The 12,170-nt window shown below is 51.7% G+C and overlaps 1 long non-coding RNA gene across 1 annotated transcript; it reads right to left on the reverse strand.

The window, feature by feature from the left end:
* Positions 1-1,663: 1,663 nt before the first annotated feature.
* Positions 1,664-11,208, reverse strand: LOC122387903. Its single transcript, XR_006257711.1, has 2 exons — positions 10,596-11,208; positions 1,664-2,192 (listed from the first exon to the last, which is right to left on the reverse strand). It is a non-coding gene; the product is annotated as an uncharacterized LOC122387903 (long non-coding RNA).
* Between the last annotated feature and the right edge of the window lie 962 nt (positions 11,209-12,170).

The following is a 12,170-nucleotide window of genomic DNA, read 5'->3' on the forward strand; positions in this document are numbered from 1 at the left end:
GAACGATTAGCCAGACTGCAACGAGACTTTAAATGTAGCTTACATGTATCTTCACGCTTGCAGCTACAACTTTATCTATTGACGTCTTCTTTTCAATCAGTCCGCATTTAAAAATCGTCGGTCAAAGCCATCCGTTGAGATTGGTAAAACCACACATTACTTTAGCGGTGGGCTGTATGTGTCAACCGCCTCTGACAGCTTCGTAACATGTTACGAAGTCACCAAAACTATTTCGTAAATGTTCAAATGGTTGCTAAGTTCGAATTCAGCTCGAAAAACTAGCCTAGAAACATGTAAAACTCGAAAAAGTGAACCGAGGTCATATATACGCGTTTTTCGGGCTTAGCCTAACCAAATAAAACACCGTTTAATTTACCCTAACGAAACTTAAGCTAACATTTTTGATCGTTTAATTGCAAGTTAGCCTAAATCTGGCTTATGCTGATATGAAGGGAATATGAAGGAGCCGTTGAAGCAGAGCCAGAAAACTTCGCCACGGTTATCATGCGACCAGCTGAGCTTTCCGCAGATTGGGAGACACTGCTACGGAGTTGAAGATGCTAGTCCACGGGCGTAATTTTTTTTTCCAATCAAAGGAAGGCGCTACACGGAGTATATCCCAGTGCGTCATTGTCAAGTGACTTACAACACCTTTATCCGGCCAGCTGTCTGCGAGGTGTAGTGGTTGGTTAGTGCACTCGCCCCGTGTTCAGAGGACCGAAGGTTCGAATCACGCCGGCGGCTGAATTTTTTAGCGCGTTGTAGGTTTGTAGGCTGTAGGTTAGATCAAGTTAGGCTAGGTTAGGTTGTTAATTTTTGTTTGGTTTGGTTACAAAGAAGCATCTTCAGGTATAGTGCCTACCTTTGGTTGGAAAAAAGAAACACGCAGTCCATGGATGGCTCACGCCGCGCTACATTTATGAACAGGCATTAGTGACGCAGTTCTGAGTCCACGGGTCCGGCACTAACATCAAATTCGGTTGATACGTTCAGAGCATATTCCTGCAGGAATATTCACCGCGGACGGTAAATTTCCCGAAAATGGCCGTTCGGAGTCGTTCCCGGATGTAATAGGTGTTCTCTATGTGATGCCACAATGCGTGCGTGGTCCTCGGCATCAGTATTTCGGCTCGTGGGTCGTTCACATAAATCTGAGCGATTGAGGGTGGCTGGTCTCCGTTGGCTTCGAGTGGTTCAAGTCGGTGCCGCAGTCCGCACCACATGTACACGGCACGTACCCGCCGGTGCCAGCAGGCTGTGGCACCCGCCACGGCTCACGCGCAGACATCGACGACAGGGCCAGCGCCGAGTTCAGACTTCAGATGCCTGGAAAACTGACGGAAGGTACGCGCTTCCACACCGTCGCCAGGCCAAAGATGGCGCAGCACAGGTGGCGGGGCCGGCACGGGGTCAAGGAGGACCTCCCCCAACCCACCCACCCCACAGCAGAAGGCGGCACGTTCACCCAACCACCGTAAGGCCGCACGCGCTACGCCAGCCTGCAGCCGCTCCCCTAGCATCATAGCATTCGTTTGCACAAGAACATACAGGGTGTAACGAAATTATCCGGACATCTATTTTTTTTCGCCATATCTGCTCGCACAGTTTCTTGTTTAATGTGGAAGCTGGAAAATTGGATGAATGCATATTATCACAGACGGTGTCTCGGTCCAAACTGTATTCGAGCCGGCCAGGTAGCCCCCGGGTCACAGAGGCAACGCCACCACGGTTCACATACGAGTGTCATGAGCGCATGTCACGAGCGCAAGTACGCGTGCACCGGCGCGGCGGCCGCCAGCTCAGCTCCATGACACTCCTCCACCCCGAATACTTGCACAGCATGGACAAACAAATAAATATGCACCTCACAGAACAAATAACAACTGAAACAAAACGCCTACTCATAGCTCGCCACGTATCGGTCTGGGGGCTGCAGGGTGGACCGGTCTCTCAGCCGGTACCGCGGCGCGCTGGGAGAGGGTGCGGACGGCGGGACGGTGGTCACACCCGGCGCGGGCACCGCTCCGGTCAGCCCGGGCGGCGCCGGAACAGGCGGCCGGCCAGGAGCAGGCGCTCGATCAGGAGCCGGCAGCCGGTCGGGAGTGGAGGCCAGTTGTCCGGGAACGGGAGCATGCCGTGCAGATGCAGCGGCGCTCTCCGTGACCGGATCAGGAGCAGGTATCGGTGTCACTCTGGAACGGAGAGCATCGTTAGCGACATGCGGAACAGCTGAATATCGCTCACGAACCTGGTCGGCGTGCCGCACAATCAGTACAATCACCCTTCCGTCATTTAGCTCCACAGTGACCTTAACCCTCTACGAACACTACACGACCGGGCGCCCACCGACAACGCTCCAATCCCTGCAATCTATCGACAGCAGGCACATACACAGGGTCACCCGGGTTCAGACATCGTTCACGGGCATTTCGATCACGGTACGGTTCTCCAGGGTATTAGTCGTTGGTCGCTCGGCGAGCGGGAGGGCAACCAGTTCCGCCCCTGTATCGCGTGACCCCTTGCTCCGCCCAGTTACGCACGATCGTACTCCACGCAGCGTAGTAGCGTGGGGAGGGGAGGGTTAGAATGGTGGCATGTGTAGAGGCTAGAACCGGTTTCCACCGCCATGCCACCGCCCAGCGACATGGAGCGGGGTCAGTGACCAGGGCGCAGGGAAAGGTTAGAGGTCAGCTTTAACGTAGAGCTTTGTGTCTCCCTCCCCTCCGTGTGTAACTTCCGCACGACAGCGGCCGGCCGCCGATCAGGCTTGACATGTCAAGGTCACCCGCAGTCAACGGGCTCAGAGGGTTGGTCGAGTGCGAGTCCGTGGCTGACGACAGTCTCGACCATGTGCTATGGTGCCGATACACTAGCGTGGGTAATAAGTTTGTGTTCAGTGCATATGACTGCTGGGGCGTGTCCTCTTGATATGATGCTTTGTAACGTGTATGATACGCTTAAAACCTAGCTGGCAGTGGCCGAGAGGAGAGGGGGGGGAGGCGGTTGCCGCTTCCACATGTTTATTTTTGTTGATAGCTGCGAGAGCTGAAATTTGGCAAGCCTGACCTTTGATTCAAGCTGAATTTTTATGACAGCAGCTGTATTTTCACCCTCGCCCGTATTGGTGTTTTGCCAGCTTCTATCGTAAAGAGGGGGAGGAGGGTCCGTTGGACCCCTTTGCCGTTCAGCCCCTAATCGAGCTAGAGCTTCGCGGAAAAAGAGCGTATTGCCCGTGACAAGAGGAGGCCGATGATACCCAATTTTAACCCTCGCCGGCACAGGGGGGGTTGATGCAACCCCCCCCCCTAAGGTTTTTCGCGAATAACTCGCGTAAAAAGCGGCCGATCGCAACGAAACTTTCAGTACCCTCGCATTGATCAATTTTACACCTACCCTGAATTTTTTTTTACCCTGACCCAAATGACCTTTGACCTGTGACCTCTTTTCCGAGACCATGTTTGGCCGGAATCGCGATTCGGCGTATGTCGGATCGCATTAGCCGCGCGTTTGCAAGCTTTTCGTGGTTTCAAACGTTCAAACATGTGATTTGATGTTGCTTTCATACATTAGGGTGGGTTTCAAGGTCAGCTGAAGGTCAGGTCAGGTTATTGACCTTTGGTGACCTCGGGTGACCTCGGTTCACTTTTTCGAGTTTTACATGCTTCTAGGCTAGTTTTTGGAGCTGAATTCGAATTTAGCAACCATTTGAACATTTAACCCTATTCCTGGCGGGCTCCGCCGGGACAAGAAACTGGCGGGGGGGGCCGATTCGGCCCCCCCCTGAGATCTCGAGAACGAAGCAAGATAGCGACAAGCGGTAAACGGCATCGGATACGCACGGCCAAGATCTACAATTTTTACTTAGGTCATTTTCAGGTCAGGTCAAAGATGACGTCACAGGGGTCGAAAAAGTCAAAATGGCGGCGCCAGATATGGAGAGAGTTTTTCTCGAATAACTTTCGAATTAGTCAAGATAGGAACAAACTAAGGGCATCATCGTGATCCTCTCGTCAATCCGCATCGAATGATATATATGTTGACCTCGAAAGGTCAAGGTCAAAGGTTGACCTCAGGTCACGTGACCTCGAGGTCATCATGTATATCATTCGATGCGTCTTGACGAGCTGAACACAATGAGACCATCCACGCGTCTGTATCTTGTTCCTGTACGGAGTTATTGGCCAAAAACCTTTGGTGACCTTTGATGACGTCACATGACCTCACAGCTGCCCAACAGCAAAACAGACCTCAAGGTAGTGAAGGTTGATCGTATATGAAGTCATGTATGGTATATGGGGCCATTCCGACCCGTTTTAGTGGTAAAAACAGGGAGTTGATTTTTCCCCCATTGACTTATAATGGGGAGGTCGCGAAATTGACCTGACCTTAGGTCACCGATATCAAAATTCTGAGATATACAAATTGCACATACTGGTACCCTAACTAAACCCTGAAGAGAAGAAATTGATCGGTCAAAAACTCTAGCTCTGGCGTGATTGCAAATTTTTCTGAGGTAGGGTCACCAAACCGCCTCTGGTGACCTGACCTGAGGTCAGATCAACTCAAAATTTTCAGACATGTTGCGTAGAAGCCTTTTAGGAAAAGTCAGAAAATTTGAGCTTCCTAGCTCAACGCGTTTGGGAGAAATAACCAAAAAACCTCAGGGGGGGGGGCTCCTGAGGCCCCCCCCGCCAGGAATAGGGTTAAGAAGTAGTTTTGGTGCCTTCGTAACATGTTACGAAGCTGTCAGAGGTGGTTGACACGTATTACGAATACCCGTCACAACCCCTACCGGTTGACCTGACCCGACCTGGTCTAAATGCTTAAAGACATCATCTCTGATCAAAACTAATACGATATTCGTGATCAGCACCCCGGAAAACCTCATAGCAGCCACACTTTACGACTTTCTAACAGGTCCCGACTGTCCCGGTTTTTGGGTCATTGACCTGACCTGGAAGGTCACCCGATGACCTAGGACCTTAAAATTGGGTATCATCGGCTTCCTCTCGTGACGGGCAACACGCTCGTTTTTTTTTCCGCGAAGCTCTAGCTCGATCAGGGGCCAAACGCGAGGGGGGTCGTACCAACCCCCCTTGTGCCGTCGAAGGACGCAAAATGGCCTGTGCCGGCGAGGGTTAAGGTCCTACGTCATTGGTTGACAGGTCAATATAACTCAAAAGTCGGGGAATCGGGACCTGTTAGAGCTTCGTAAAGTGAAGCTGTTATAGGGTTTTGCGGGGTGCTGATTACGAAATTCAAGTTAGTTTTAATCACAGATGATGTTTTCGTGCATTTAGGCCAGGTCGGGTCAGGTCAGGTCAGGTCACATGTTACGAGTGAACCAAAACTACTTCTTAAATGTTCAAACGGTTTCTAAATGCGAAATCAACTCCAAAATCTACCCTAGAAACATGTAGAACTCGAAAGAGTGAACAAAGGTCATCAAAGGTCAGTGACCTGACTGATCTTCACGTGACCTTGATACCCACTAGAATCCATGCGATCAACATCCTTTCACATGTTTGATCGCTTAAAGCCACAAAAAGACAATAAAACGCGTTCCACTCGAAATACGCCAAAACGCGATTCCGGCCAAACATGGTCTCGGAAAACAGGTCACAAGTCAAAGGTCTTTTGAGTTAGGGTCATGCAAATTATAGGGTAGGCGTAATATTGAATAACTCGAGGATACTGAAAGTTTCGCCGCAATCAGCCGCTTTTTGCGCGAGTTATTTGCGAAAAACTGAGGGTAGGAGGTCTGTTCGACACCCTCCTACAAGTGCGAAGGTTAAGGTCAGGCCGTTGACCAATGGCGTCAAAAGTGAACCTCTGTAAGGCCCCAAAATGTCGAGACGTCGCAGCACCCTTCGTGCCAGGGGACTTTTCAACGGGGAATGAAGCTTATATGATCTAGTACTATCTCCCAGAGGCCTTACAACTTGTATGTAGCTATCTCGTATTTTTCTTAAGAGTCACCTGAAGTCAGGTCGGTCACGCAACCTCACGATTATTAATCAATTGGGAAATATGAAAACTGTTATTTTGGCGCCGGGAGCCATCTAAAGCTGTCTCAAGCGCATGAATTCGCGATTTTATACAATTTTTGCAAGCCCCAGCATTCACTTTTCCATTCTTAAAGTTAGGCGACTTCATTTATGACGTCACTAAGGTCACAGGAGATTTCACCAAAAAGTCCCGATCAAATTGAGCTAGCGAGTCGGGAAGCCACCAGTGGACTTGTAAGGACCTACCGCATCGAAGAAGCGATATGACCTCCTTGAGTCAGCCTCGTGGCCTGAGTGGCTCTGCCCTGACATGACCTGAGGTAAACACCTTAAATTGACCTCAACAAAAACAAAGCGTAAACTATTCGACGCGTTTGAGCATGCAAAACTCTTGGCTCTGTAACCACTTAAGGTGAAACTGTTTACCAAAAACCGATCCCGCGACTTGAAGCACTTATACTGACCTCAGAGTTTATCGGTGGACCTGAGACATTCAACTCGGGTACCAGTTACTGCATCTCATACGACGCACGCGCTCAGTTTTATCCGCAAGGCGCTAGCTCAATTAGGGGCAAAAAGACGGAGAGGGGTCGTAATCGCCCCCCCCCCCCCTCGGCCGGGGTATATGCAGAAAACCCAAAATTCCGTTGAAGGTTAAGCACTGAAGTGATATATTATGATGCGAGAAGGTATAGGCAAAAACAAGTAGGTATGCACACGAGCGGATGTGAATTAAACTGTGTTTGAGGTATGCCTTTTTTATTACACATTCGATTTGCTTTAGTTATTGGTAAGAACAGATACAACCAAGAAGAGCGCCCCTGAAGAAAAGGTGGCGCACCGGACGGGTGCGATTTTAAGGTCCAAGGTCAGTCGGGGACCTCTAAGTTCGGATCAAGCGCTGCATGTTAGGGTTAAAACTTAATAAAAAATGGGAGCAAACAAGCATCCCGATTTCGGCAGCATCGTCATGCTTTGTCACGGCACTCATCCACTCCCTCGGCCGAAATATTAGTTCCTTTTTGTATGAGTTCTGGCATAATCCCGCGCTGCATGTTGTTTGCCATGAAAAAAGCATGTTCAGCTACGTTCTACGCAGTACGCACTAACCTAACCAACATCATATCATCCACCACTAGCCACCATCCCGTTCTGTGATCCGTTCCACCCCACACGAATCAGCCGAGATACTAGTCAGTCGGACTAGCGCTATCCTCCCCTCCCTTCCTGACTGCACAGCGCTAAAACCCAGAGCCGAGACTTCCCGAGCGCGACCTCTGACCCCACGCGGTCCGAAGGGTCGGCCGATGCCTAAGGGCGCGCCGCGCGCCGGCCACCCGGATAGCCTCTGCCGAGTCTCCCTTCCATACACCGTTTACTACGCGCTCGATTCATTCATGATTCTGTGTTTCCGCGTCCCTCTCGCTAGGTGGCACCATGGATGTCATAGGCGATCCCAGGATGATTGCGGCCAGAATACCCCAAACGGCAGAAAATGAGGTTTTTGGTGGATATCTCGGAAAGTATTTGGCATACAACGATGAAATTTCACAGTCTCGTGGTAAATGTGCATACACATAATCCGGGTTGATACTTATGCATTTAAACATTATATAGGACCAGATATGTCCGAAAAAGCAAAACCAACAAGACTTTTACTGGAGAGCCGTACGTCTTTTGAGCCTCCTGCTGTCTCCGTATACGCTCCTGCCTATCTGGTAGCACACCATCTAAATGAGTGCGTGGCACACGACCCAGAAATAATTCGGCGGGCGTACATGAGGTCGTAGTATGCGGTGTTGTGCGGTACCTAAACAGAAATCGAGAGACCTTGGTCTCAATGGACCCCGAGATCTGTTTGTACAGCCCGTTTTTGAAGCTTTGCACGCTTCTTTCGGCTAAGCCGTTTGATTTGGGTGGCTGGGTGTCGTTAAGTGCCTGATCCCATTTACACTGCAAAACGTTTTGAATTGCTGTGATACAAAACACTGGGCGTAGTCTGTCACTAGCGGGTCCGTATCAAAGCGTCCAAAACCGCAGCACCCAAAGTACGCAACATCCAAAACCGCAGCGTCCAAAGTACGCAACGTCCAAAATACGTCCAAAATCGGCTTTATAGGGGGCATTCACAAAGTCCAAAACCGAAACATCCAAAACAGCAACGTCCAAAAACGTATCATCCAAAAAACGCAACATCCAAAGACGCAACATCCAAAGTACGTAACCTCCAAAACCACAACGTCCAAGACCACGACATCCAAGGCACGCAACATCCAAAACCAACCTAACCGAACCTAACCTAACCTAACCTAACCTACTGATTTTTGCCTATCCCTAACCCAACCTAACCTAACCTAACCTACTGATTTTTGCCTACCGGGGATAAGGAAACCTAACCTAACCTAACCTAACCTAACCTAACCTAACCTAACCAAACCTAACCTAACCTAACCTAACCTAACCTAACCTAACCCAACCTACTGATTTATGCCTACCGGGGATAAGGAAACCTAACCTAACCTAACCAAACTGTTTTGGATGTTGCGTACTTTGGATGCTGCGTACTTTGGATGATGCGTCCTTGGATGTTGCGTTTTTGGATGATACGTTTTGGATGTTGCGGTTTTGGATGTTTCGGTTTTGGACGTTGTGAATGCTCCCTATATACCCGATTTTGGACGTATTTTGGACGTTGCGTACTTTGGACGCTGCGGTTTTGGATGTTGCGTACTTTGGATGCTGCGGTTTTGGACGCTTTGATGGTCCCCCGTCACTAGCACTGTTGGCACTCCCCAGCACGCAAACGACGCTCGTAATTTTTCAATCGTGATCAGTGAGTCGGAGGAACGAGTTGGGTAGACGTCCATCCATTTGGAGTGGGCGTCGACTATCACCAGAAACATCTATCCGTTAGCCGAGCAATAGTCTACATGGACTCGCTGCCGGGTCGAGTCGGCCACTGCCAAGGATGCAGTGGAGCGTCAGGGGCCCTGCCCTTCAGTTCCTGACACTTCACACAACACTTCACGATATCACGAATGTCGTCATCGATTTTTGGCCACCAAACATACATTTCAGCCAACATTTTGGTTCTACACTCGCCAGCATGACCTTCATGTAATAACTTTAACATGGCACCCCGTCCCTGCGGCGGGACTCGTGACCCCCACAAAACACAGCCATCCTGCACACTCAGTTCACCTATACGGGACCTGTACGGCTGAAAATCAGGGCTGAGGGAAACACTATTGACATCCGACCAGCCATCTCTGACATATCGATGTACCGCTGACAACACGGGATCCAGAGCGGTCCACCGCTGTATCTGGGACACATTCACTGGGGATGAGTCGATGAACTCAAGTAAATGGACAGTCTCAGCCGGAATTGGAACGCTCGAACAAGCCTTCTCGCACGAAGGCAGCCTGCTAAGCGCGTCACAGTGGCCTTGCTTAGATCCTTGCCGGTACTCAAGGTGGTAATCGTAGGCCCCAAGCATCAGAGCCCAGCGGACCATCCTAGGTGACGCCATCACGGGCAAAGGTTTCTGCTCTCCTATGAGGCCTATGAGAGGCTTATGATCTGACTGTATAGTGAAAGTTCGCCCCGCTAGGTAATAGTGAAATTTCTTAACGCCGGTCACTACAGCTAATGCCTCTTTATCAGTCTGTGAGTATCTAGTTTCGGTGTCATTCAACGTGCGCGAATAGTAGGCCACAGGTCGCTCGCCCTGTGATGTCCGCTGACTCAACACACAGCCAATGCCGACCGGTCCCGCGTCACAGGCGAGAACCACCGGAAGGGCGGGATCAAAATGGGCTAGTACAGGAGGGCTAACTAGCATCTCTTTGGCTTTCCGAAAAGCAGACTTCTCTGCCTCAGCCCACTGCCAGGGCTGATCTGCCTTTAGAAGACGATAGAGCGGAGCCAAGACACTCGCCAGGTTCTCAAGGAATTTCCCATAGTAGTTGATTACTAGCCACTTACGCAGTTCCTTACCATCCCGCGGTTCCGGGGCACGGACAATCGTGGCCGTTTTCTCGTCGGTGGTCTCCACACCACGGCTGCTTATCTTAAGCCCCAGATAGGTCACGCTGCTGACGCTGAAGCTACACTTGGCCTTGTTGAGCCTAAAACCCGCTTCCTCCAGCCGTCTAAGAACCTGCCGGAGGGCCTCGTCATGCGCAGCGGCATCGACACCCGCGACTACAATGTCGTCCAAGAAGACCCCAACGCCAGAGATACCAGCCAGGACAGTTTCCAGCGTCCGCTGGAACAGCGACACTGCACTCGAATAGGCGAAGGTCAACCGAAGGGGTCGAAGAAGACCCCTCGGGGTGTTTACCGTGAAATACTCGCGGGCCTTTTCATCTAGCGGAAGCTGATTATACGCGTTTTTCAAGTCGATCTTTGAAAATATGGTACATCCCGACAGTTTTGAGTACAGTTCCTCCACACGCGGCAAGGGATACTGCTCTGCCTTAGCAGCCCTGTTGACGGTCAAGCGGTAGTCCCCACACACCCGTATTGACTGACCCCCAGCCTTGGGACAACCACCAAGGGAGCCACCCATTTGCTGTGCCGTACCTGTTCCCAGAGTCCGCCACGGATCTGGTCCTCCAGCTCGGTGTCCACAGCTTCCCTGAAGGCCAGCAGTACGGTGCGAGGCTTGAAGAAACGAGGCTGGACGTCCGGGTCTACGTCGATGCCGACTTCCCCGCCTCGATAGAAGCCCAGCTCCTCCTTGAAACGTCAGCGAACTCGTCCAGGATGGGCTGCAAACGGGTCTCCGCAGTCACTCAACAGATGGAGGGCCAGTCGAGCCTGATGTGTCCCAGCCAGTTATTGCCGAACAGCCAGGGCCCGCCACCTTCGACTACGATGAGAGGTAGTCGCTGAGCCTGTCCGCCGTACTGAACGTTCACTGCAGCCTGCCCCATGACTGGCAGCTGCTCACCGCTGTAGGTCTTCAGCTTCACCGAACACGGTTCCAGCTTCGGCCAGCCACAGGGCCAGAGCTGCCGAAACCCGGCGTCAGAGCAGACCGACAGAGTCGCCCCGGTGTCCAGCTCCATCTCGACCTTCTGACCGTCGAGCGCTACCGGCACCATCAGCGGCGGTCGCCTGACACCGAGGCCGGTCCGGACGGTGAAAATGCTGTATGTACACCTCCTCACCGGTCCCGGGACTAGAACTCCTCGGTTGCATGGTGCCTAGAGTTGCAAAGTTTACCTACCGCATTACCGACATGCCGGTAATTTTTCATTACCGCAGGTTTTTTTGTGGTATCTGGCATGTCTTGCCGGTAGCATGCCGGTATTTTTGGTTTTGCACAAAAAAAATATTAGCATATGATTCAAACTTTGGACACTAAAAGGAAAATGTGGCATCTCTTGTAGGCGTAAACTGGAATCAACAATGCAGGTTTTTTAGTATGCCGGTAATTTGGTGGTGTTTTTGCTTTGGGCGTGGTTGCATGCCGGTATCCCCCCAAAAAAATTGTGGGGCGGGGCGGTGCCGGTAGCAGCCTTTGGGGGAAACTTTGCAACTCTAATAGTGCCGTCCTCTCTGCTACCCTCCTGCGCGTCCGACCCTTGTAACGCGTCGCCATCAGCCGAGACATGGCGGAGGTACTCGGACGTGACCCCTGAGGCCACAGCTGTAGCACACCTTATCGATGAACGGGCACTTGGCCGGCTGATGATACCTCAGGCACCTAAAACAGCTCGCCGCCGTGCTGTCACCTGGCCCGGGCGTCGTCCTGTCACGCTGAGAGCTCAGCCGACCACCAGCTCTGGAGTCCGCTGCGCCGCCACCGCCGTCCCTGTAGCCGGCAGGAGCGCGGGCAGCACCGGCACCCCTAGAACTGCTACGCAGCCGCAGCGGACCCCGGGCACCAGTCAGCCGATGAACGGAGGCTCCATCTGCTCGCTGCTCAGCACCGCCGCTGAGCTCAGCCGCACTCGCTGCCGCCGACTCGTGTGCCTGAGCCAGCTGCTCCGCCGACTGGAGCGTCAGCCCCGGCTCACTGAGAAGCAAGGTTGCAGCAACTCGTTCCGTATGCCACAGACCAAACGGTCACGCAGCATTTCATTAAGGACATTAGGTGCGAACGAACAGTCTTTAGCCAGCTTACGAAGCCGCGCTAGAAAATTAGCAACT

This window comes from Amphibalanus amphitrite, unplaced genomic scaffold (assembly GCF_019059575.1).
Source record: "Amphibalanus amphitrite isolate SeventyFive unplaced genomic scaffold, NRLGWU_Aamphi_draft 000302F_arrow, whole genome shotgun sequence".
In the NCBI taxonomy this organism is placed as follows: domain Eukaryota; kingdom Metazoa; phylum Arthropoda; class Thecostraca; order Balanomorpha; family Balanidae; genus Amphibalanus; species Amphibalanus amphitrite.